At 39.6% G+C, this 27538-nt stretch overlaps 1 long non-coding RNA gene across 1 annotated transcript; it reads left to right on the plus strand.

The window, feature by feature from the left end:
- Positions 1–3554: 3554 nt before the first annotated feature.
- LOC124291528 lies at positions 3555–26660 on the plus strand. The gene is made up of 3 exons (XR_006902233.1): positions 3555–3565; positions 16703–16706; positions 26284–26660. It is a non-coding gene; the product is annotated as an uncharacterized LOC124291528 (long non-coding RNA).
- The last annotated feature ends 878 nt before the right edge of the window (positions 26661–27538 follow it).

Raw genomic sequence — 27538 nt, forward strand, 5'->3', positions numbered from 1 at the left:
TGTCTGGTCCAGACACGATTATTTACAGACCGCCGCCATATAGCTGGAATATTGCTGAGTGCGGCTTAAAACTAAACTCCCTCCCTCACTCTGATATTCAGATATCTAGACTTAATGGATCGTGGTGCTGACGCACAGGCAAAACTCACCAAACACGTGTTTGTTTTTTCAACTGTACCATCGATATTTTGGGTGAAACGTTTAATGGATGTTACACCTCGGTCTTCATGTTCAGCTTGAATCTCCTGTTCAGAGATGTCGGATAGGCAACCATTCTCTTTCCACAGAAGTAACTTGTCATATCTTTCCCGGTTCTCGTATAATCCCCTAGAGGCAAAAAATCGCAACGCGAATTATCTCCCTTCTTACTCTCCAATCAGAACACGTGTTACATCGACTTAGATCCAACTTGACTAACATAAGCAAATATGGGGCCACAAATATCACTCCTCTGCCGGGGACTTGTGTTGATGTGACACACAAGACATTTAATGGCTAGCTTGTCCGTTGTCAACGAGGGCGATGGAGACGCCTTTGATCCGCCATAACATGACCGAGTTCTGTCTAGAAGAAACGTTTGCGCATCGCACAGGGGAAGAGGTTATTAGTTTTCCCGAAGCATACGGAAATTACCGAGGCCTTGCGAACGATCACTTTTGAAACAACGTCGCTGATTGCACAACTAAATCTGATTGCAACCAATCACGAATCCTGAACTCTCGCACCATGAAAGGGCCGTATTAGAACAGAGGTTCGTAGGAAGGTATGACAAGCAACCTCTGTGGGAAGAGAATGATAGGCAACGAGCTCTGTTTCGGACAATGCCCCGACATGAGTTAAATGAGTGTATACTACCACAAGTATATTGGCAAATTTTGGGCCTGATGGAAGATTGTGAGATTGTTGTTTTCTCCCACATTCTACTAGAAGTGAGCCAGTTACATTTTCACATCTCCGCAAGGATACAAGTGAGTGAGTGAGTTTAGTTTTACGCCGCACTCTGCAATATTCCAGCTATATGGCGGCGGTCTGTAAATAATCGAGTCTGGACCAGGCAATCCAGTAATCAACAGCATGAGCATCGATCTGCGCAATTGGGAACAGATGACATGTGTTAACCAAGTCACCGAGCCTGACCACCCGATCCCGTTAGTCGCCTCTTACGACAATCATATTCACCTGTTGTGGCAAGCATGGGTTACTGAAGACCTATTCTACCCTGGATGTTCACGGGTCGATACAGCAAGTATGACACGAAAGGCAGAATGAGTTACCAAATTAAATGCCTGCTGCGGCCCATAAAAAGAACACCAACATCACCAGATTGGCCTATGAGCCACCGCCTTCCGGTATAAGATTCTAGGCAAATGGTATGTGAACGAGATAAATATTTTGGCCATGACTAACCAAAATACATTGTGTATTCAAATATGCTCTACCGCATACATCAGTTTAACAAAATACGTATAAGATAACTTGCTATTTTGTTGTCTATGTTTCCCGTTTCTGTATATTGAGACAGATATAAAAATATGGTGTTTAAGTAGAACAAATAAGTTTTCCAAAGGTAAGTAATGTATCGCTTACCGTAGGTACGAAACACCAGCATTCACGTTGGCAACTTCACGTTTAATGGATGGTGATGATATATGTGAGTATGCATACCAATTTATAGCCTCTTAATAGAGTGTTTTGATGAAAAGAATTGAAACTGGAGCATTACTCATTTCAAGAAAATAACGTCACCTATCAATACAGTTTAATACGTTTAATATGAAACAATATATGGGCTTAAATCATGATAATATCGGGGATCAATCCTTTGATTTTTTTGGGAATGTGAAATCAAAAAGAACGCCCGATAGTCTTTCTATGGCCCAATAATCATTTGGTATTATTAGAAATGTCACGTCATGTACTTTTTGTAATAAGGATGAAATGCATCCCTGAAACATAAGAAATATGCAACAAATTCGTTATTAAGATTTGCGATTATTCTCATGATTGCTTCAAGGTGGGCGGGTGTTTGTGGAAAGTAATAAAGACAGAATGTTCTTTTGCCTGCCATTATTGTTATTGGATGGTAAGAGCAGAGCTCATTAGCCACGAGGGACAGAAAAGATTAAGCTAACATTAAAACTATCTAGAAGAGTAGTAAAGGGATGTCGAACAGATCAGCGATGCCCTGTAGTTTTCTTATTACATGAAACGTTAGTTCATTGTCATTTATATATAACTTTTTATTCAGTAGAAATGGTCACAGGCCCATGTACAATGTATACTAGCCACATACAGAAACTGTACACACAGAAAATCCCTTCAGAATTGGAATACAACACAGAAAAGACGAAATGATGTGGACACTTTATAAGCTGAAGTATCGGGCCACAACAACATGTCAAAAGAACATGAACAATAAGCGTAACGATGACGTCAGAAGTTCAAAATTGAGTAGGGGGTCACACGTCAAAGTCACAAAGTCAATAACGGGTATGACCATCATGCGCGTGAAGCACGCATAGAGGCTACCAAATGAGCATTGAAGGCCTGGGGAATGTTTGGGACGTGGTCACTGCCGTCTGGAACCTGTGTCTGAGATGAGTCACCCGAATTCATCTGTCCTGTCATGGCGTCGTTACTCGGGGACGCCCAGAACGTGGGTGGTCGGCAAATCATTAATGTTTCCATAACGCCTGAGCAATGCAGATATCGTCTTACGATGACATTGGAAATGTGCTGCCACCTGTTGTTGGCTCATGCCTGCTCGAACCATTCCAATGGCTTCATGACGTTGAGCAGATGTTTATCTTGGCATGGTGTGCATGTGACTTCTCATGTGAATTTGTGAACGTTTGAATGACCAAAGATCAAGCTTTCGACAATGACAGCAATTTCTGAGTTTCACATGTAGTGTGCAGCTGCACAGGCTGCACGTGCAGTAACACATTGCAAGTCCATAGGCCACCATCAATGACGTCACGTCGCCTGGCACCTGCATGAGCTTTTGATTGTCTCCAATAGTTGGTATGTTCACACCTTTATTTATGTATAAAGACGCTGTCTGCCTATCTTTATGTTTTCTGTGTGCACAGTTTCTTTATGTGGCCAGTATATAATTCAGTACAAAAGGAATGATGTGCACAATAAGTAGAACATATTTTTTTTATATTTACAATAATAATGCGCTACGTCGCATAAACGCTTCCTTAATATACTACTTAAAACAAGTTAAGGGTCATTCGATGTCATCATGTAATGTTATTGGTGAGGCTGGTTGAATTATGTATAAATAAAATTTTACATTCCGCGTATGGCAGTTTATTCAAAGCCATTGCAGAACCTGGATAACGGCTGCAGATAACCGTGATGCCAACAGTCATCATGTGGTAGGGTGTTAAAAAATGTACAAATTGAAACATCGAGTGCTTTACAGAAAGATGATGTTTCAACATGAACAACATGTGCACGTGTTCGTCGTGGGGTTAGTCCTGTACATGCTTATTGTCCCTATAAAACTTGTAATTGTCGCATTGTTATTGTCACTTGAAACTACCAAAAGGCACCAGTACACCACAAGATCTATGTATGTGCCAAGTTTGGTGAAGAAATAGAGAACGGTTTTAGAGTTCTGCTCCGGAAAAGAGCACTACCCCCAATTTCAGTCTAAGTCAAACTTGTTGCCATGGAAACGCCACAAATATTTTATTCAGAATTCCAAAACTACCACAAGGCACCAGTACACCACCAGATCTAGCTATGTGCCAAGTTTGGTGAAGAAATATTGAACGGCCTTAGAGTTCTGCTCTGGAAAAGACAAATGTGCACGGACGGACGCACGGAAAACATCAGAAATTGTACCAGTTCCTATAAAGGCACAACCTAAAGAACTCTACGACTACAGGCCAGTTGCTCTCACATCTATAGCAATGAAGTCGCTGGAACGCATCTTGTTGAGACATCTCCGTCAGGAAGTTGCCGACATACTGGACCCGCTTCAGTTCGCCTACAGGTCAAGGAGAGGAGTTGTTGATGCCACACTGTCACTCCTGAATAATGTCTATAAACATCTAGAGACACCTAAGTCATACATCAGGATCCTCTTCGTTGACTTTTCATCTGCGTTCAACACTATCCAGCCACATATCATGGTACAGAAACTGTTAGACATGGGCGTTAACTCATACCTCATCAAGTGGATCGAAAACTTTCTTGTGGACAGACAGCAGTACGTAAATGTTAACGGGGCTGTATCGAGTAAACGGACCACCAACACTGGTGCATCACAAGGCTGTGTAATATCTCCTGTTCTTTTCACCCTCTACACTAATGATTGTGTAAGCTCGAATTCGACCTGTTCAACTGTAAAGTTCGCAGATGATGCAGCAATTGTCGGCAAACTGAACGACACTGATTCTGAAGAACTGTATAAAGAGGACATTAATCATGTTACGACTTGGTGTACAGAAAACCACTTACTCTTAAATGTCACAAAGACAAAAGAATTGATAATTTACTTTCGGAGCAAACCCACAGAACTGCTTTCAGTGATAATCAACGGTGAATGTGTTGAGACAGTGTCGGAAGTATAAGTATCTGGGAACCCACAAAGTTCCAATTGTGAAAATTAAGAGAGCCCGTACATCCTTTATTCCAAGTACCATATCTCTCTGAAACAAATGTGAAGATGCCTAAATCAACGAATTTATGTAAATATGTTTGGTATCTCTCTAATGTGTCAGTAGCTCTGCTGATGTAACACAAATTCCTGAAAAGGCATTAAAGTATTATTCTATTCTACTCTATTCTATTCTACCTTCCTCACTTCAGTAACCCATGGCTTGCGGTTATTATCGTCCATTCTTTTTAACATAATATAGGTTTGTTTTGGATATCTATTTCTTCCATAACTAATTATTTACACCAGTACTTAACACATCTTATTATAGAATGACAACAAATATGATGCCGACCGCATTCAGATAAAACAGCTGCATTTGTTGTGTTAATACCAACACCAAGAACCTATTTACAGTATTTTACATGAAATCTTTCTAGAATTAGCCACTCTTGAAAACCCCATATTTCTGAGCAATATAATAAGATAGGCTTAAATTGAGTATCAAACATTTGAAATAAGACAGTGGGAGATGAATCTGTTTAATTGGAAGAAGGGCTTTATTAGCTTTATGAACGAGAGTCTGGACTGCTTTTGACCAAGATAGCCTGCTGGAAATAAAATACCCAAATAACTGTAATAGCTTGTAGTTTTCAACTTCACATGGTTAAACACCCATTTTTCGGTCTTCTTCAATATACCTCCGTTGCGAAAAACAATTATCTCTGTTTTGTAAAATGAACATTTAAGCCCCATTTTGTACAAAATGTGGATAAAATATTTTTTTTTGTTGAAAACCTATAACTGTGTCAGCTCTAAAAATTCTGCTCCAACAAAAATACCTCTTTCGTCAGACGATGTAAGATCTTCTTCAAGTTGTTTTACAAAACATACTGAATAATAAAGGACTTAGTATACATCCTTGGCGTACACAACTCAAGAAATTGAAATATTCTGAAACACTAGAGTTCCATAGTTTTACAGCTGACATTGATTTAATGTACATATCACGCACTATTGAAAACATTTTATCCCTGAGAAAGAACATACCATAATAGATCTCTATTTATGTAGCAGCTTTATGGCTTCATCTCGAATGAAGATGACAACATGGCTACGGGTGTGATTCTCGACGACTGGGTATTATTTCATTATTTCTTATCACACCCTGAAATACACAATGACATTGAATAAGATAATAAATATAATCAGAGCATGATAATTCATTTGGGGTGCAAACAAAAGAATGGATAACACGTACATCATATGCGTCGTTAAATGAAGACGGTAAATAAAGCATCACTGAATGGTGTTATGATACTAGCCTTGCGACACAGTGAAGCATCTGACTACACAGTGCTGACAAGTAAGATACAACCTGAATTACAGTTGTCCAGATAAGTAATAGTAGATATAGAATATATGAAATATACACACATCTTACTGCGTGTAAAACGTCATCAATAGATAATTGTATATATTTACATTATGATAATATGCCACTATACCAGAAGTATAGCCTCTAGGTGTAGGTCGAATTATGCACGACTACATGGAGAAGGCTACAGTGACTTGCCTCCAACAGTGCCTACAAATATGAAAATAATTCCAAACTAACTTCCCTGCACAATGTCCTTACATATGTACATATTATCATCAAATCAGAATTACTGTAAGTACATATTTACAGATCTGGCATAGCACACAGTAGTCAAAGTCAAAGTCAAAGCGTGTATTGCATGAAAGGCCATTGGCCTATATACAAATCATAGATACAATATGTAAACATATTCGTTTTGCTGTAATCATTCATTCAATTATTTAAACCATGGATATTAGCATTCAATGAGCTGGTAGAATAATCATACAATAGAATTTCTTTCAGTGCGTGATGTACATACAAAGCAAGATCAGACAAAAACATTGCTTCATTTTTTTAGCCAAGAGCTTGGTTAGGACAATAATGTTCGCCAAGAAATTTTTTTCGCAGTAACTTAAAAGTTGGGCACAAAAATATAAAATGGAATTCATCTTCAATTCCAGAGCTACACCATGGGCATAATCGTAAAGACTTTTCTACATCATAATTTCTACCTTCATTGATCATTAGATTTGTAAGACCAAGTCTAAATCGAACCAATTTATTTCTAATATTTTTAGCATGAAGACAGGATAAATATTTTTCAGGTTCTAAGGTATCCTTAAAATAGATATAGGAGGTATAACGTGAACTGTCACATAAAGTAGACATCCAGCCTTGCCGAAAGTTATCAATCAAACGTTGTCGAAAATCGGTGATAAACATGTTTACATTTTCCACAGATTGTGACAGCCATATATATCCAAAACCAAGAGAGAAAAGTAACATACGGATGTGAGAAGCCCATGTGTCTTTACCAAGATTATCATAGTGCAATAATAGCATGTTGTAAGCAAGTTTGGGTAGGCGATGTGCTGGCATTCTTAAAATTCTAATCCAGAATCGAATACATTTTACGTTAGTAATCACGTATAGAGGGTACCGTCCACATTCTCCATATACCATAGCATTTGGTGTAGACAATCCAGCATTTAAAAACCTTTTACAAGCAAGTAAGTGTACCTTTTCTATAACATCTAATCTAATACATATACCCAAATTTCTGAACAATAGGTAAGTATAGGCTGGATTTGTGTATCGAATAGTTTAAAAAACAAATGGGGTGGCACCATCCCTAGTTTATTAGTTACAGCGAAAACACGCAAAAGAGCTCTTTTCGCCCTAAGTGAAAGATCGAAAGCAGATTTCTTTACATTCATTGTACTGTTAAAGAGCAAACCAAGATAGTTACATTCTTTAGCTATAGAAATACTTTGTCCTTTATAAAACCATATTTCGTTTGCAGAGAGCGTTCCACCTCTTCGAAACACAACAATTTTAGTCTGTTCATTTTAACAGCAAGACCACGTTCGTCACTATAAGAGGCTAAAATATTGGTGACTTGTCTGTCCGGTGACTGGGGTGCAAGTGAGGGTTAAAAAGCATGCAAGCTAAGAACAATAGAACATTTGCCCTGGTTTAAACAAAAGGAAGTGACAGGTAAGTGACTGACCCAAGCATCACCAACTTAAAATATTTAAGGTGTAGTATCACCTCTTAATTAAAATCCTTCACCCCCGTAATGCCAACTAATATCAATAGCTACTAACTAATTACTAATAGTAATACTATATACTAATACTAATGCTATATATACTATATAACACTTATACTATATACACAGTATACAAATAACTAGTTCTAATACTAACACAAATACGAATACTATATACACTGTATACTAATAACTAGTACTAATACTAACACACATACCATACTATATACACTGTATACTAATAACTAGTACTGATACTAACACAAATACCAATACTATATACACTGTATACTAATAACTAGTACTAATTCTAACACAAATACTAATGCCACTATTAATACTAATACTAATTACAGTGGTGTACAGTGTATGATTTATTTGACAGTAACACAAATATATGTGACTGCCACATTTACACCATCAAATGCTTTATGAAAATCAACAAATAAACAATAGAATCGACCCTTAGACTTTGACAAGTATTTTTGAATTAAAGCCTGTAGGGTAACAAAATTATCAACAGTTGAATAGCCTGAGCGGAATTTTATATTGTATTGTTTTCTTTAATTAAAATGTTTTTGTTTTACATGCTAGTTCTATATTCATATCTGTGATACTCTAGTATTTTTACAGTCCATCGTTGACGGGTTTTACTCTTCAAAATGCTTTTGATTTTTTATTGTATATATTGTTTTCGTCACGATATGGCTGAGATAAATATTAACTCACTCACTCTTAACGAATCAAACGAAGTACTGGATTAAAGTCAGTCTCGAACTGATTAAAACATATACCTTTAACACGAATGGGGCTTTTCAAATCGACCTAGGTGAATCGCCCTGACCCAGTTTCCCTCTATTGCACGAGCCTGTCGTGTGTTGTGATGAAGGAGTAAGAAAGGTGGATCTAGCAAAGTAAAACAATGTGAGGATATAACCGCAGAGCTGTCAACCCCTAAAGATGGTTTGGAGTGAGACTGAAAAAATCGGCCGGGGTCAAGCCGGGGTCATGTCGAGGGCGACGCCCCCCGAAAATTAGGTTTAGTGATTTTCAGGAGCATTTGGAGCCTTCTGGTGGCATTATTTTGACACTAAATGCTAATAAATAATAATAAGCCGAATCATTCGCATAAACATCGTTTTAGTACTTTGTTCATTCAGGCGTTCTTTCAATGTTCAAATTTACGCAAAAACGAACGAAAATGCGTATTAATTTTGAAATTATTTTTGGCTACCAGATATGCGTGAGATTGTTATTTGGAGGCGTGAGAGCGTGACATTTGTCAATAAAGCGTGAGACTCACGCCAAATGCGTGAGAGTTGACAGGTATGTAACCGGTTGCGTAAATCTGTTTATGAATGTGCACCAGTGCATAAATGTAATATTCACAGATAGGAGTCACGGACGTCGATCCCTCACTCCTCGAACCTCAATGGACCAGGCTAGTCCGGGCTTACATCTCTCATTACAACGTGGAACGGCAATACGAATAGTTAACTGTTAAAGGGTCCACTGAGGACCAAACACAGTTATGACATGGTGGAATCTGAGAATTTTTCTGGAACCAAAGGTTTAAGACGATCCTGTGCTTTGTTTTTCTTATTGACGATCCCTCCCTTCATTTCCCTCGCCCCACCTAGTTAGATTTTACTTCACTTTTATTTCCGCAATAGGGATATGTTACCTCTGGTGTTTCCCAAGACGAAGTTGTCTATCAAGCAGGCAACTGATTGCTACACTCCCCAACTTCATCACAGATCAATATTGCTTTGTCCAGGACGAGTTTCCGTCTCCACTTCCCAAGACCATGCCCTTGGTATACTGGCGGGGTACACCTGAAATGGGCTGGAATGTATCAAAAAGGGAATGTAACCCGGGTTTTATACGTGTGATGCGAACGCTTTAACCTCTAGGTGAACCCACTGTCCAAAACCCGTGACGATCCGGGTTGGAATTGGTCTTCAGTAACCCATGCTTGTCATAAGAGGCGACTAACGGGATCGGCTGGTTAGGCTCGCTGACTTGGTTGGCACATGTCGTCGTATCCCAGTTGCTTATGATGTTGATCAATGGACTGTCTTGCGAGCGTAGCGTTAAGCAACAAACAAAGGTATAGTGCCGCAGCTTTCAAGCTAGTCAACTTACCAATCCTGTTTTGATGTGCATTGTCTGCACACCTTCCTGCGTGGCAAAATAGAAATGAGTGATTACGACCAGTGAACTTAATATAAACTTGGCTGTTCCAATGCCCTACACGAGCGAAATACCGTCATAGCAATAGCCACTTGACCATGTTACTCTGGTATAGTCCGTTTGGCCCAAAATCGAACCGATGAATTGCACTCGAAAACAACTAAACATAGAATACTCAATGAAATACCAATCATAATCATAACATCAGACCAACTCTGATCACCGAGTCCTGCTGAAAACAAACGAAGCACATGTGTAACACGAAGTTAGTTAGCAATATTTTATGCTGCTTTTAGCATATTCCAGTCATACTTCGTGATTTTAATTCAGATAAAGGGGTACATTCCAACAAAATATTTTCTTTTCATGAGCTCCATACTGTCCCGACACTGCCACAGGAGCTGATATCATACCTTATCAACTTTTGAAGCACTTACCAGAATCATGTTAAGAGAAGCTCTGAAATATTTTTGAAGATATTCAGACGTCAGGGAAATTTCATTCTTCGTGCTTTAATCGTCCCAATACCTTTGGAGTGAGTTAAGAGTTTTAGTCACATCAACAGTATTTCAGCAATCGTGACTAAACCAAGTTATACATTCAGGATACAAAAGGATATATTATAAAATGTTATCGACGAAGTCAAGCAGGACAACGGTTCAAGAATCTGTATCGAAATATCACACTCACGAAATAAAAGAAGTTGTTTTGTTATCCATAATTTTTGCACAATAATTTTACAATATTTTAATCCCCTTTGAGCATGCAGTCCTTAACAATCTCAGTTAAATCCAATTATTATAAAAGAATTGTTCTCTATTCACAAAACAATTTATTTATCACAATTTTCAGACAATTTCATTTATATTTTAAGAAAATCAATAATTAGATAAAAGTTGACAATATTATCAAAATCCTTGATCGTTTGTGTGTATATCGTGTTACCATTGATTCCAACATTTCTTGGTAACCAACAAAAGCAGATATCGTGTTGGCCAGTATCAAGAACATTTATTAATTCAATAATTTCAATATAAGTTGAATGTTTAGAAGACATGTTTTTAATAGTCTGATGATACCAGAATATATTCAGAATACGATAAACTTTCTATATGGATGTATATATGTTCAAGCTTAATCGACTAATCTACACTTAAATATGTTAAATACATTTCCTTTTTTTGGGCCTGTGTGTTTCTTTTTTTAAGAGTTCAAGTTATATATTATGTTATGGTAGAATAAATGATATAGTGACGTTCCTCGTGGAGCGGTTTAAAAACACAGGCATATGCAGGATTGGATGTAGGAAAACGTAATTTAGAAATATACTGTAAAGACGGCGTAGTGTTAGCGACGGATCATCAACCTCCACATATAAACTAGAAATTGGTGATTCTGAAGGCTACATGGCAAAGCCTTAGGCATTAGTGATGAACAGATTCTGATAATTCAAATTGCTTTTACAAGTTCCACCATAAATGATGGAGCCATAATCAAGGTTAGAATGGATGAGGGGACTGTACAGCTAGAGGAGAGTTTAATTATCCCCACGAAACTTAGAGTTTAACACGACTTTTAATATATCAAGTGCCTTGAACTATTTTAATGTCATATGAGTTTACTGAGGGATCCAGGTCTATCTGATAAACATAATTCTGTTAATTGCTTCGGTTGATAATCTGTGTTATCAGCTGTAGCGGTAACCTGAGCCTGTTCAAGAGCGGTATTGAGCTCATAGACAGGAAATATATCGTAATAATCTTAACCAGTTTCTAAAATTGAAATTAAGTTTTGTCTTTTTCTACTGTTTTTGATACTTTTGCAATTTAGGTTTTTAATCAGATGAGAAAGAAAGATTCGCCAAGCAGTATAGGATTCATCAGTTAATAACTGCTATTAAAAGATCGTGAATACGTAATGTAGAGCCGTTAGCTTTGGTTTTCTCTATCATGGGCCATGACTTTAATAACGGCGCTCATAAGCTGATATTTCATACATAACTTCTTCACGATTGAGCTTTACCTTGTGTAAGCCGCCTATAGCTGGAATATTGCTGAGTGCGGCGTTCAGCAACACATCAAAAAGATTGTGGACCATAGGATGGCGAAGGAAATAATGCTCAGTTGAGGGTTGCAGTTTGTTTAACATTTTTGTCTGATGTATTTTGTTGATTTCTCTATGATTGCTTCCGAGAAGTACCCGAATCCTTGTCACAAGATGTCTGGGACTGAATGCCATTTGTGATCAAGACATGGTTTGTAAACGTGAGATCTCTTGTTGACGCCTCACCTGGATAATATAAAGTAGAAGCAGAGTTCTTTGGAACATTTTTCGGGGTTTGTATGAGTGAAGAGAGCAGAATTTGGGATTTTATCTGTCTTCTACATTCGGTCAGTAGAGAACCAGATCGTAGTTTTGCAACTCCTTTTGCTGCCCTTTGGTTTGGCAAATGGATTCAGTTTCAGAGGCCCATTATCCACAGCAGATATGCAGCAGAAAATGAGACTAATTGTCAGGATAAACGTCGTATTTTTAGTGGCGGCGCCATGGTTGAAACGAATATGGTTAATTCTTTTGGACCCAACATACCACGGAACCACCAAACGAAAACGATGCCTCATGTATTCACCAAGAGTGAGTGAGTGAGTTTAGTTTAACGCCGCACTCAGCATTATTCCAGCTATATGGCGGCGGTCTGTAAATAAGCGAGTCTGGACCAGACAATCCAGTGATCAACAGGATGAGCATCGACCTGCGCAATTGGGAACCGATGACATGTGTCAACCAAGCCTGAACACCCGATCCTGTTAGTCGCATCTTACGACAAGCATGGGTTACTGAGGTTCATTCTAACCCGGACCTTCACGGGTTTCATCAAGAGGGTATACTGATAGAGTATATTCGTGCAGAAAATATCTTGAAAAGATACATTCTACCAGATTGGGTCAAGAGCTACCGCCTTTTGAGATATGACTTTTTACAAATCCGTAACTTGTGACATTAATAGCTAAGACCAAGCAAACAATTTCAGGAAAATCAAAATGTGTGCGAAAACGTGCCATGCACTGGGCTCTACTCGTCTAGGTGAAGGAAGGGTGGAAATGATGTATTGGGCAAAAGAACACTACTCCTGTATCCAGAGCCCTCAGCCACGAGAAATGCCGTACTCCACCGATACTGAGCGCAACCACGGCAAGCAGGTTACCTATTCGGTCGCCTGTTCCGACCAGCAATGGGGTGCTGTGAACCTATTCTAACCTGGGTCCACACGGCGGAAATGCTACTAGCTTTACCCAGCACTCACCACAAGGAGGTTGCTCTTCACGAGTGCCAAACGGTAGATGTGTTACTATTACGACCAGGTGTTCGTGGGTGGGGGGCTGATGACCAATCCCGGGCCCACCCGGGTCCACATTCAACATTCAAGGAGAGTTTATAGCGTTACTCAACACTCTCCGAGAGGATACTGCTCTTTACGAGTGTCATTAATTTTGTTCACTTACTTTGTACATAACATTTAGAGGGGTGGGGGTGGGGTTTAATTCCCATTGTTTCTCCATAAAAAATCATCATTCCTACTTACCTACTTATCAGAATAATTACATATACTGGCGTGTAAAGACGGCGTAGTGTTAGCGACGGATCATCAACCTCCACATATAAACTAGAAATTGGTGATTCTGAAGGCTACATGGCAAAGCCTTAGGCATTAGTGATGAACAGATTCTGATAATTCAAATTGCTTTTACAAGTTCCACCATAAACGATGGAGCCATAATCAAGGTTAGAATGGATGAGGGGACTGTACAGCTAGAGGAGAGTTTAATTATCCCCCACGAAACTTAGAGTTTACTGAGGGTCTCATAACATAATTCTGTTAATTGCTTCGGTTGATAATCTGTGTTATCAGCTGTAGCGGTAACCTGAGCTTGTTCAAGAGCGGTATGGAGCTCATAAACAGGAAATATTTCGTTATAATCTTAACCATTTTCTAAAATTGAAATTAAGTTTGTCTTTTTCTACTGTTTTTGATACTTTTGCAATTTAGGTTTTTAATCAGATGAGAAAGAAAGATTCGCCAAGCAGTATCGGATTCATCAGTTAATAACTGCTTTTAAAAGATCGTGAATACGTAATGTAGAGCCGTTAGCTTTGGTTTTCTCTATCATGGGCCATGACTTGAATAACGGCGCTCATAAGCTGATATTTCATACATAACTTCTTCACGATTGAGCTTTACCTTGGGTAAGCCGCCTATAGCTGGAATATTGGTGAGTGCGGCGTTAAGCAACATATCAAAAAGATTGGACCATGGAGATTGTGGAAGGAAATAATGCTCAGTTGAGGGTTGCAGTTTGTTTAACATTTTTGTCTGATTTATTTTGTTGATTTCTCTATGATTGCTTCCGAGAAGTACCCGAATCCTTGACACAAGATGTCTGGGACTGAATGCCATTTGTGATCAAGACATGGTTTGTAAACGTGAGATTTCGTGTTGACGCCTCACCTGGATAATATAAAGTAGAAGCAGAGTTCTTTGGAATATTTTCGGGGTTTGTATGAGTGAAGAGAGCAGAATTTGGGATTTTATCTGTCTTCTACATTCGATCAGTAGAGAACCAGATCGTAGTTTTGCAACTCCCTTTGCTTCCCTTTGGTTTGGCAAATGGATTCAGTTTCAGAGGCCCATTATCCACAGCAGATATGCAGCAGAAAATGAGACTAATTGTCAGGATAAACGTCGTATTTTTAGTGGCGGCGCCATGGTTGAAACGAATATGGTTAATTCTTTTGGACCCAACATACCACGGAACCACCAAACGAAAACGATGCCTCATGTATTCACCAAGAGTGAGTGAGTGAGTTTAGTTTAACGCCGCACTCAGCATTATTCCAGCTATATGGCGGCGGTCTGTAAATAAGCGAGTCTGGACCAGACAATCCAGTGCTCAACAGCATGAGCATCGACCTGCGCAATTGGGAACCGATGACATGTGTCAACCAAGCCTGACCACCCGATCCTGTTAGTCGCCTCTTACGACAAGCATGGGTTACTGAGGTTCATTCTAACCCGGACCTTCACGGGTTTCATCAAGAGGGTATACTGATAGAGTATATTCGTGCAGAAAAAATCTTGAAAAGATACATTCTATCAGATTGGCTCAAGAGCTACCGCCTTTTGAGATATGCCTTTTTACAAATCAGTAATTTGTGACATTAATAGTTGAGACCAAGCAAAAAATTTTCAGGAAAATCAAAATGTGTGCGAAAACGTGCCACGCACTGGGCTCTACTCGTCTAGGTGAAGGAAGGGTGGAAATGATGTATTGGGCAAAAAGAACACTACTCCTGTATCCAGAGCCCTCAGCCACGAGAAATGCCGTACTCCACCGATACTGGAGCGCAACCCACGGCAAGTAGGTTACCTATTCGGTCGCCTGTTCCGACCAGCAATGGGGTGCTGTGAACCTATTCTAACCTGGGTCCACACGGCGGAAATGCTACTAGCTTTACCCAGCACTCACCACAAGGAGGTTGCTCTTCACGAGTGCCAAACGGTAGATGTGTTACTATTACGACCAGGTGTTCGTGGGTGGGGGGCTGATGACCAATCCCGGGCCCACCCGGGTCCACATTCAACATTCAAGGAGAGTTTATAGCGTTACTCAACACTCTCCGAGAGGATACTGCTCTTTACGAGTGTCATTAATTTTGTTCACTTACTTTGTACATAACATTTAGGAGGGGTGGGGGGGTGGGGTTTAATTCCCATTGTTTCTCCATAAAAATCATCATTCCTACTTACCTACTTATCAGAATAATTACATATACTGGCGCTAAAACACCTCGGGATCAGAATTTCTAGGCATGCATTACGGCGTTGCATTGACAATATGTACTAGAACTGTCTCGTTTGTTCGTTGACATAGGTCAAATTTGAGGTGACATTATAGGAATAGCTAGCCCAGTGCAGGCGGACACTGGTTGCGTTACTAATTTCAGTTGAAGAACGACATCTATGGAAACAGTATAATATGTTGAATATTGAACATATTTTATGTTTAAATCAAGACAATATAACAGTTCAATGTCGACAAGAACGCTCGATAGTCCAGATATGGACCAATTAATCATTTAATATCAGAAGAGTGAGTGAGTTAAAATTTAACGCCACATCGGCAATATCTCAGCCATATCGTGACGAGAACAATGTAATTCATATCAATATAAAAACCAACAAATTGAGACAATAAAAACCTGTCATCGAAGGACAGTGAAACTACTAGAATTTCACAGCTTTTAATTTAAAACTAATACGCTATCATAAAAAGATATCACTATAGACAACAATACAATGTAAAACCGGGCTATTAATATCGGGGAAATGTTTTATTTATTCTTGAAGATACAGTTAAGATTTTACACACACACACGTGTGTGTGTGTGTGACATGGAACCGTGATATTGTCTTGATTTATACATAAAATGTGTTCAATATTCAACATATTATATATATGTGTGTTCGTGCGTGCCTGCCTGCGTGCGTGTGTGTGTTTATTGTTATTATCGCTGCTTTTGCATCGTACTGCCTTTGTATCTGTACAGCCACTCTATTTTGTACCGGACAGTGGAGTAGCCAAGCAGCTAAAGCGTTCGCACCTCACGCTGAAGATCCGGGTTCGATTCCCTACATGGGTTCATTGTGTGAAACCCATTTCTGGTGTCCCCCTGCAATGATATTGCTGGAATACTGCGAAAGCGGCGTAAAACTAAACTCACTCACTCACCTAATCGTCATCAGTTTCACGTAATCATCCCACTTTCTTTAACCAAAAATTATATAACTATCACAGGTTTGCCACAGATGACGAAAGTTCAAATTCCCTGACTTTTGACTGACTTATCCCTGACCAATTTGATTTTTCGGTGATCAAATTAAAAGAAAACAAATAATATTTCGGCCTCCAACCTCCCCTACAGCCGACCTTTCGCTCCTTTTTACTTAAGACAAAGTAGTCAGATCAACTCATTCACTCTCACATTCATACTAATACTGTTGTGAGCTTAAAATAAACTGCCATCTCTTCACTTATGCTTTGGCTGTACTAATTGAAGAGTGGTTAATAGAATGCCCACTTTGTGTAAAATTTATTGAGTTTATTTATGCTTGAGAAACTACTTTTCTCAATAGAATACCTCTGTTCACACACTTTCTTAAAACCATCAATGTGTGGTTTTACGCCCTGACATACACAAAGAATTTAGCCATTCATAGTAAAAGGTAAAAAACAGTATCTGTGACAGTATTTGAGTTACACCCAAATATTAAAAGTTCAGCAGAGAGCTTGAGATTGAATATTTGGTCACATTTGTGTCAACCATCCACGGAAGTTATTCTAAACTATGTCTACAAATGGAGTCTACAAAATCTAAACTCACTCACTCACTCAAAAAATTAAGGACTATAAAAACTTTTCCGCATCCATAAGAAACCTCAGCTATATATAGTCTGCTGCACGATTCCGACTAATGATATGACATCATTTCTATGCGTTTATATTAGGAATTACTATACCAGGTGAGAGGATGGTGCCGCGCCGCTGTCAAACGTCACAAACACGTGAAAAGGCAAGGCCGGGAAAAAACACGGGAACATGTGGTAAAGTCAAAATAGTAAATTGCGTTGGACATTATTTGTATAATTGATGCGCAAATCCTGAACCAGAACTAATGGATTATTCAGTGTGCACCTTTCAGAACTGACGATCCATTCGAAGGAGACATGATAACTGATATGATTGGCCCAGGCCTTTTGTGAGAAGACCTGTATTTCACATTGGAATAACTATACCACCTTCAACAAATCGCCACGACTATTGCAACTCCAATACTTAAACATGCAGTAACGACATCCGAAGCCGTAAACCCCCCGTAGGTATTGGAGCAAAGGTACTTTTACTTTATACGACCCGACCATCATCTCACTGTAGGCAATTGAGAGGATCATTACGAAGATCCCGCCAGATCATGAGTTTGTCTTTAGATAATACGCGCAGAACCATTAACGTATGTTCGGAATTAAATGCATGTAAGAATCATGAGAAGTATGGCTATATGTCTATAAACTTACCATTAGTCGCTATGTTATTCAGATCACCTGTACATTTTGACATTGGTAATGGGACACTGCTATGATAATGTCTGTCTCCAAGATGAATGCTGATATGATCATATGAGTGGAAGCAGCATGTCGATCATTTATCACTAGGTTGCTTGTACGTTTTCTCCAGCGTACCGTATTTCCATCACAGTGTGTTCAGGCTGTTGAGATTCTAATATATTATAGATCTCTGCATGTATGTTGGGGCTCTTTAATATACTGTAATAGCTGGACGCTTTGTGATTTTCTCTTAGATACTTATGTCATCGGTTCCCAATTGCGCAGATCGATGCTCATGCTGTTGATCACTGAATTGTCTGCTCCAGACTCGATTATTTACAGACCGCCGCCATATAGCTGGAATATTGCCGAGTGCGGCGTAAAACTAAACTCACTCACTCACTCTTTTATACTTCTGATCTCTAATACATGTAAACCCTGGATCTCTATTGTACTTCGGATCTGTAATACATGTAGACAGCCTCCGTGGTGTAGTGGTTAGAGCGTCCGCCCGGAGAGCGGAATGTCGCGGGTTCGATCCCCGACCGCGTCACACCAAAAGACGTTAAAATATGGTACTTGTTGGTCCCTGCCTGGCGCTCGGCATTAATGGGTACAACAAGGACTGGTCGGCTCGGAGTATAATGTGTCTGAGTAGAGTATCCATGCTTCACTGCGGCATGGTATCTCAGTGGGCTAGCACTATAAAACCAGCTTCAGTCTGGGCTAGTACAAGCAGCCGCACATACACATACACACGCATACACGTCGTCATATGAGCGAAATATTCTCAAGCACGACGTTAAACCCAATTTCACCTCACCTCACCTCTAATATATCTAAACCATGGATCTCCAATATACTTTGGGTCTCTAATGCACGAACGCCCAGGTCTGTAATATACCCGGACATCTTATACATTGGCCCACTGTGTTTCTAAAACACACTGGGTCTGTACGATACTCAGGACCTCTTATACATAGGCGTCCTGTGTTTCTATGGTCTCTTAAATACTTCGGATCTTTTATACATGTACACCCTGGGTACCTAATATACTGGGATCTCTGATACAAGGAAATCGGATCTCTTACACATATATACTCCCATGTGTTTCTTAAACACACCGGGTCTGTAAGATACCCTGGATATCTGTGTTTCTAAAACACACTGGATCGCTAATATACTCCCACTGTATTTAAGACAACGCTCATAGTCACGACATGGCTGAAATACTGCTGATGATTTAAAATTTAACTCCCTTACTTCAACACAGGAAGTACGTTGACAGACATTTACTTTATATTTAAGTTTATTTAATACATCGCTCATAGTCACGATATGGCTGAAATACCGCCGATGTGACTTTAAATTTAACTCTCACTTCAACACAGGAAGTACGGTACAGTTATCAGTGATTATGTCAGCATCTGTAGTCTATGTGCATGCTGCGATGCAAGACGACATTTCAGTTTGAAGAAGCATTTCATTTGTGCGCTGTTCCCGTGTGTTGAGGGTAAGTATTTTGTTCCACAGCTGGTCAGTCTCCAGTCGGTAGAGACATGTGAGTGACAGCTGAGACTAAAGTCCATTGTCTTGTTTCATTGCTGATCATGTGCATATTTGGATAAGATATAGATTTATGCCATCGTCGTTTACCGTTGATATCTAAACATCTATATGTTTTTATTTTATATTCAACGTCACGTTTCGGACCGTACGTAGCAATTATGTAACAGTCAACTGTGCTATGGAATATTTTGGTGTCATCTAGTTAAGGGGCGGTGAGGTAGCCTAGTGGTTAAAGCGTTCGCTAATCACGCTGGGTTCGATTCCTCACATGAGTACAATCTGTTAAACCGATTTCTGCTGTCCCCCGCCATGATATTCCTGGAATATTGCTAAAAAGCGGCGTAAAACTGAACTCACTCATTCATCTAGTTGAACTAAAATACATTTAAAATTAAACATGTACGTTTTCTAGTTTTCGGCTTTTTACAGAATTTAGTGCGCAATTTCCTTTTGTTCCGGTTAATGATTTGCCATGAAAGAATGCCCTTTGAACCAGCAAAATAGAATACAGAAAAGTCTAAAATATTCAATGATATATTGAACAAACAATGACCAAGCTACAGTGCAAATGAGTCACAAGTCTAACATATTGGGTCACAAATATCAAATATTAACTCACCATTAACTTGACATTTATAGTGAGAATGGGGCGGTGAGGTAGCCTAGTGGTTAAAGCGTTGGCTCGTCACACCGAAGACCCGGGTTCGAATCCCCACTTGGGTACAATGTGTGAAGCCCATTTCTGGTGTCCCCCGCCGTGATGTTGCTGGAATATTGCTAAAAGCGGCGTTAAACCAAACTCAGTCAGTCAGTCAGTCAGTCAGTATAGTGAGAGCAGATATACTGAATGAAGGTTGTTTACAATGACAGCAGTTGGATAGACATGTACGGTCTATCTCGAAACGTTGATCAGCTTAATGATGGCAGACAGATGTACTGATTAACACTTCCCGTTTCTGTATAATCTCGGGAGTTACAGCGAATTGTGTTGTTACATCATTTGGACCCAATTGCATCAAAGGGTTACGCCGTCTTTCATGTGCCGGTTTTTACAGATTCGTTTTCATAACAACTTGTTCGTTGGGACTGAAAAACAATGCCGATATCCTGAATAGACAGATGCCGATGTTTACAGAAGTTTCTAAATGATAATAACGTGCATTTCTGCCGGGACTGAAACTTTGTGCAGATGTAGACAGAGTGCCGGTGTTTACAGAGGCCGGTATTGACAGAGTCCACTGTATATAAATCCAGTCTTGTAATAAGTCCCAAGTCGCACATCTCAACAACCAGCTTTTATATAGCTCTTACACAGTTCCCGAGCATTTTAGCAAAGCTAGGCTCCATCATTATTCTCTCAGAACGTTACGGGATTTTCTCGAACACATGACATGATGAAAGCCGGAAGTCAAATATGATGTGAGATGCGAGCCAAAACCCACACTCAAAACTTTAAACATTGTGACCCATAATAACTATCACTTAATCAATGTGATATTACAAATTACAAAAAACCTACTCTCATAACACTTTGATCAGTAGTTTAAAACGGCAAATTTTTTTAATCAATAGGATATCCTATGTGTGCACCATATGTGCTCCAAAGTTTACATAGTGGCCGCCAAGTGACGACATAGCGTTGTATCTAGTAACATGCCCCATCCAAGTCTTCTACTCTGTATTGACACGGTGCTGCATATAGTAATAACACCCCGGTTAGACGTGACACGGCATAGAGACAACGCCCCATATGCGTAGTACGGCAGATACACATAGCGCGACATACATGTATCACGGCACAGAGACATAATGCCCCATATATGTAGCACGGAATATGCACGTTATAGCCCCATTTATACGTATATACACATAGTGCCCTATGTAAAAATACCCGGCATATAGATTAGGGCTGCAACGATTCGCTCAGACCTCAATTCGATTCGTTTTTCGATATTGGACCCTCGAATCCATCATTTTCGATTTGGTTCTTCAGACAAGTAAAAATATCAAATTTTATTTAACTCTCAGTGTTGTCTATTTTAGGGTGAAATCCATCGCCAACTTAGCGATATCTACTAACAACAATTCTCAATGGATAATTAGCCCCGTGTCAACCAAACACGTTTCGCCTTATTTCCGAGCTCGAAACTGCTCGAGTTGGACTTCTGGCTGTGTGTAAATTTTTGAAACACGTATTCAAATATCGAATCAAAATGATGATAATGGTTATCGAAAATCGCGACTAAGGTGCCAGATTCGATTTTCGATGAATCGAAACGAGTCGTTGCAGCCCTAATATAGATACAGGGCCACATGCCGTAAAAATAACAAACATGGACGTGGTGCCTATATGAAACGTGTGCTGAGTTATTTTTTCACATTTTAACTTGTTTTACGAACTGATTAACATTTACTGACTGTATTTAATGTGTGTTTTTTTATCGCAGTACGAATCTATCTGTGTGACAACTGATTCAGCTGCTGCGGAAGTGTTGCGAGTATTCATGACCTTAACATGCCAATGAAAGGTATCTTGAACGCAGCGCTGTGTTGGTTTGCCTATGGAATAGTAACTACGGATCCAGTGGAACCAAAGGTAGAAAGAAATGTCTTGAAGACTCTAACTCAGTGCGGTGTGAATCTTGACTGTCGTCAAACTCAAGGTGGTCCATCTTGCTACCTACATAGAAAACAAGCAGGGAAACATTTGAAACTGAATTCACGCCTGACAAATCAGCTCCACCATCTATTTCAGTCGAGTCATGAGGACTCGAGTACCAAACCAAACGTGAACACTGCATCTGTTCCCAATGACCAGAAACGCCATTGTTCTTGTAAACTACCGGGCTATGGAGCCGTAAACACGCAGACCAAATACTTGTTCACCATTTCTAAACAGGGACCCGACAACAGTGTATACCTGCACGAACCATCCAACCTTTCTAAGAAGATCAAGCTAGACCTGAATTTCAACGGACAACCGATCTATCTGTTTCCGGTTATAAATTGGTGCCGGTTTCTGTGGATGCCGGAGATGAAACATCAATATAACTCCATGTGTTTTGACGGCAAGCACAAGAAGGTCGTCTTCAACGGTAACGCCCGATGTGGTTTCTATGATCACCTACGAGGGTTGCATTTCTTCTGGGAATATTCCAGGAACTCAACAACTCTGAAAGTATTTGACGATGACAAATACGAAGCGACAATACTCACTGTTGAACAATATTTGGACTGTAGATGCTTTTCGGGAAACGCAGAGTCCCAGACAATAGCCTTCTGCACCATCCGCATGACAGGAATGGACAAATGGTATAACCTATATACAGTAAACTATAGAAAACTTGATCGTGTAATACGAACAAAGGTGCTGACATTCCCCAGTGTGGTTGTATACACGGCAGTCGTGTCTGAAGACACTGTGGCTTTGCAGAAAGGGGAAGACACACTATATATTTACAATATCAGGAATCGAACAAAAAGATTAGTTGGTCAATGCCCATTCCCTTCCATCAGAATTCCGTCAATAGGTATTTGGGATGGACAGGTATATATAAAGTGTACGAAGAACACAACAGAGTATTATTACTTCTACACATCTAACGGTCTAAAGACAGCTGAAATGAAAACGGAGATCGGGACATTGTTGTCTGTTGGCCTGGCTTAGGTTCAGCGCAGTCTTGGTTCCCTGGTATGATGCGCAGGCACTTCAGTGTAGAACCAGGAGTGAAGCGCCAGTGCAGCATTTTAGACAGGGAACCAGGCTTGGGTTAAGGAGGTTGGATACAAAATTTCAAAATGTCAAAAATTACCAAATTTGGTATCATTTGGTAGAAAAATGAGTCCCGAATTTAATTATGTAATAAATATAGCAAGTCACCACGGCATTTGTTTGACAAGTGGCGCTCCCTTGTGGCACCGTCTGTAAAAAGTAATATGTCAATAAAACTTCTCTTAAAAGTAAATTGTTGACTTTTATTATTCAGTATGTGTTTTTTATAAATATTTCAGTATTGATATGAAATAAAGCAGAAAAATAATTTTCAAGGCAGTATGTAGGATTTGACACATTAATTAACTGCGACAAAAAAACAGGAATTTAAGAGAAATATTGATTCATCAATGAAAAAAAGATGTTCATAAAATGAATATTTATATAGTAAATTCACACTAGATTAATATTCAGCATATGTATTCAGCATACCCAAACTAAATTTAATAAGGAGGTACATAACTCTTGCCCAGGTTTTACCTCAGGATAAATGACATGTTTATTCAGGGGAGATAAGCGATGGTGGAAGTATGATTACAAGCCAGATAAAGGGAAATAACTGAGTAACATAAAACGCGCTCCTGCTGTCACGCTCCCGTCACATACGGTGTGCACACAAACACAGGTATCCAAACTCTTCAAGCGTGGCAGACGGACTTTGTCCAGCATAACTGTGGCGGAACTTGTGTGTTGGGGACCGTCGAGTCGTTTATTCATTGCCCCATTTATTCATTGCTACGTCATAGTGACCAAGAATAATGGTGGAATTAACCTGGCAGAGGTGATTACGCAGACATCACCTTAAACAAGAAGGATGCTGAGTGCTTTGAATCTTTTATTCGTGGTAGAGAGACACATATGTTACCTATCTGACATTATGTATTGTTCGTTGTAAATAATCGAGTCTGAATCAGACATATCCAGTAATCACAGCACGAGCATCAATCTACGAAACTGGGATACGATAATGTGCCTGGAGAGCCTGACCACCCGATCCAGTTAGTCGCTGCTTACAAGCATGGGCTGCTGAATCCTCACGGATCACATGGACCGTACCCGTGACCACGTCCAGCATGTTCCAGACTGGGGGAATAACGCCAGCCGTGGCGGCTTGACTGGGTTGCACACTTCAGGGTTACCGGTTACTGACGGTCAGCTGTGTTTACAGCAAGTGACTCACATTATCTCACTTAATATATGTTTTACTATTCGCCACATAAAATATTTGTGCATATTCAAACGTATTATTGAAATACCTCTGTAATATTGGATTAATTATAGTTATGTTACAACCATAACAAGCATTGTCACTACGGTGACATAATCCCCCGCCGCAAATTATCAAATCAAACTTAAAAAGAAATGAAGTTTAAGATGAAGTTAAATGTCAACAAAAACATGACCAGTCAACCTCTCTAGATATCTTCTCTTTAGTTGTTCAAACACACAAATATTTTCGAGACTGACTTTGACCTTGACATGAATGTCATAGTGTATGAAATAAGCAAATATGGTACTAAAGAAATTGCTTATTGAAAAACATTCAAGGGAAGTCTTGAAAGTCTATGAAGATAATCCAGTGAATTCAGGTTAACATGCTGAAATCTTCAAAGTGTCGCAGTGACCTTGAAAATTATGTGATGGTCACCAAAATTGACTGGGCCTTGGGCCTTCATTGGATAAAGCTTGGTGTCAAATATGAAAAAAATTCCAGTGAATATTTTTTTGCGATATCTTGCTGACTATCTCAACCTGCAGGTTAACATGCTCAAATCTTCAAAGTGTCTCTGTGACCTCGAAAATTAAGTGAAGGTCACCAAAATCTACTGGGCACTGCGCCGTTCCTAGATTAAGCTTGGTGTTAAATATGAAGAAAACCCAGTTAACGGTTCTTGAGATAGCTTAACATGCAGGTTATTATGCTGAAATATTCAGTGTAGCCATGACCTTGACAATTAAGTGAAGGTCACCAAAATCCACTGGGCCCTGCGCCTTCCCTCGATAAAGCTTGGTGTTGAATATGAAGAAAATCTAGAGAGCGGTTCTTGAGATACCTTGAAATGAAGGTCAAGGTACGTACGGACGGTCGGACGGAGCCTAATACTATATCCCCCGCTTTGCGCTAAACGCGCGGTGGGGGATAATAATAGCAACTTTCTTTGAAGTGAGTGAGTGAGTGATTGAGACCGGTTCTATACAAGATACAGACAGTCAGTTAATTACAACACTGATCCACTTGCAATGACAATAATACAAGACATCACAGTTTGTTTCCACTGGGAACAGTTTACTGACTCCGAGGAGAAAGTGAAAACATCTTAGAGAACACTGTGGATTTATTCCCAAGACTCAGTGGAAGAGCTTTTGCAAAACATGCGCAAAGACAAACCCAGAAGGAAATTGCAAAACTACATTTGAAGGGAAAACAAACCGAGGAAACGTTTGAGAACTTAAGATACTTTAATTCATCTTGGATGACCCCAATATAGAATTTCTATTCTTCCTTGTACATACCGCAGTTTTCTGCCTGTTCTATCAGGTGTTCAGTAAACTCTTCAAGACGTGAATAGTCAAATAAGGTTTGGATACCCTTTGACTTTCCCATAAGTTATATGAGTTTATCGTTTTCACTGCAGTTTAACACACGTCATTTTGTTTTGATGACATAAAGAAACTGTCTTTTAAGTCGATCAAGTACTGTTTGAATTGATCTCTGGCCTGGCTAGGTTCAAGATCATATGACTGAACATATATCCAACCATTATTATTTTCGCCAGAAAACAGTAAGTGACCAAAGGCTGATAGATCTAGTTTGACTTCTTCCAGGAGAGCAAGATAGAGAACGGCACCAAAATCGTGCGGCGAAAACGGCACCGTATTGGCGAAAACGGCCACTGATTTCGGAGCTACAACGGCACCATATACAAAACACAGTATGATGTTGACTTTTATGTTTTAGTTCGTTTAATTATAACATTAGAATCAACATATAAAAAACACAGTATGACGTTGACTTATGGTTTTTATTTCAGCAAGATTATAACACGCGATATAGCTGGAATATTGCTAAAAGCGGCGTAAAATCATAACTCACTCAATCAACCATTACATTAAAATAACAAGATTATAATAAAGACGATAACAAACCGTCAACATTACACATGTTCACACGTCCATATTTGGCCGGATGCTTATTTGGCCGAATGTCTTCATGAATTGCACTAACAAACCGTCATTACCCGAATGACATATGTGAATCCATATGAATCGACCAGCTTCTTCTTTCCTTTCTGAGAACCAATCTCCACGATTGTGTACTCGTTGTCCGGGATATCAGCAGTAGAGGGGTCGAGGAGGGCGCGGTCTACCACGGAATGGTTGATATCATGGTCGTCTTGTGGTGGCAATGACGCTGTTGAAATATTGATGTCCGATAGGTCGGGAGCCCTTCCTTCATCCTCAGCATCCATGTCTTCTTCTAGGGTAGGGGGTAAGGTGGTGTCCGCTTCCAAACTTACATGAATGAAAGTTCACTGTGTCCATCATGTTGTCAAATGAACACATACGAAAGGAAAATCCTCTTCATTTCGACAAATCTCACGGTACCGTGATACAGACAGGCCGGTACCACAAACACGATGAGTCCATAAATCACACTCGTCACAAGATACGGCATGTTGATTCTTCCTGACAGTCTTATCGCATACAACACAGTGGTGAGGCATTGTGATGAATGATATGTAATGTGTACATTCTTGCCTTTTAAATACAGTTTCATTTTGACACTGAGTTTGGGCGATTTGAGTTGAGTAAATGTACTTAAAACATCAAAGGTTGTGATGTTTTCACTCTAAATTTACAGGCTTTTCCAATCACTCTCGGCACAGTAGATGTTTTCCAAAATTCTGTATTCAGATTATCTAATGACAAATAATGACAAATAAGATGTTCCCAATAATTAGAATTTTATTTGGTGCCGTTTTCACCATAAGATTTGTAGCCGTTTTCGCCAAGTCGAGGTTCCGTTATATCCAAATGGTGCCGTTTTGGCCTGGTGCCGTTTTGCTGTGGTTCCGTTTTAGCCTGCACCCCAC

This window comes from Haliotis rubra, unplaced genomic scaffold, assembly GCF_003918875.1.
Source record: "Haliotis rubra isolate DU_JTF1 unplaced genomic scaffold, ASM391887v1 Scf494, whole genome shotgun sequence".
Classification (NCBI taxonomy): domain Eukaryota; kingdom Metazoa; phylum Mollusca; class Gastropoda; order Lepetellida; family Haliotidae; genus Haliotis; species Haliotis rubra.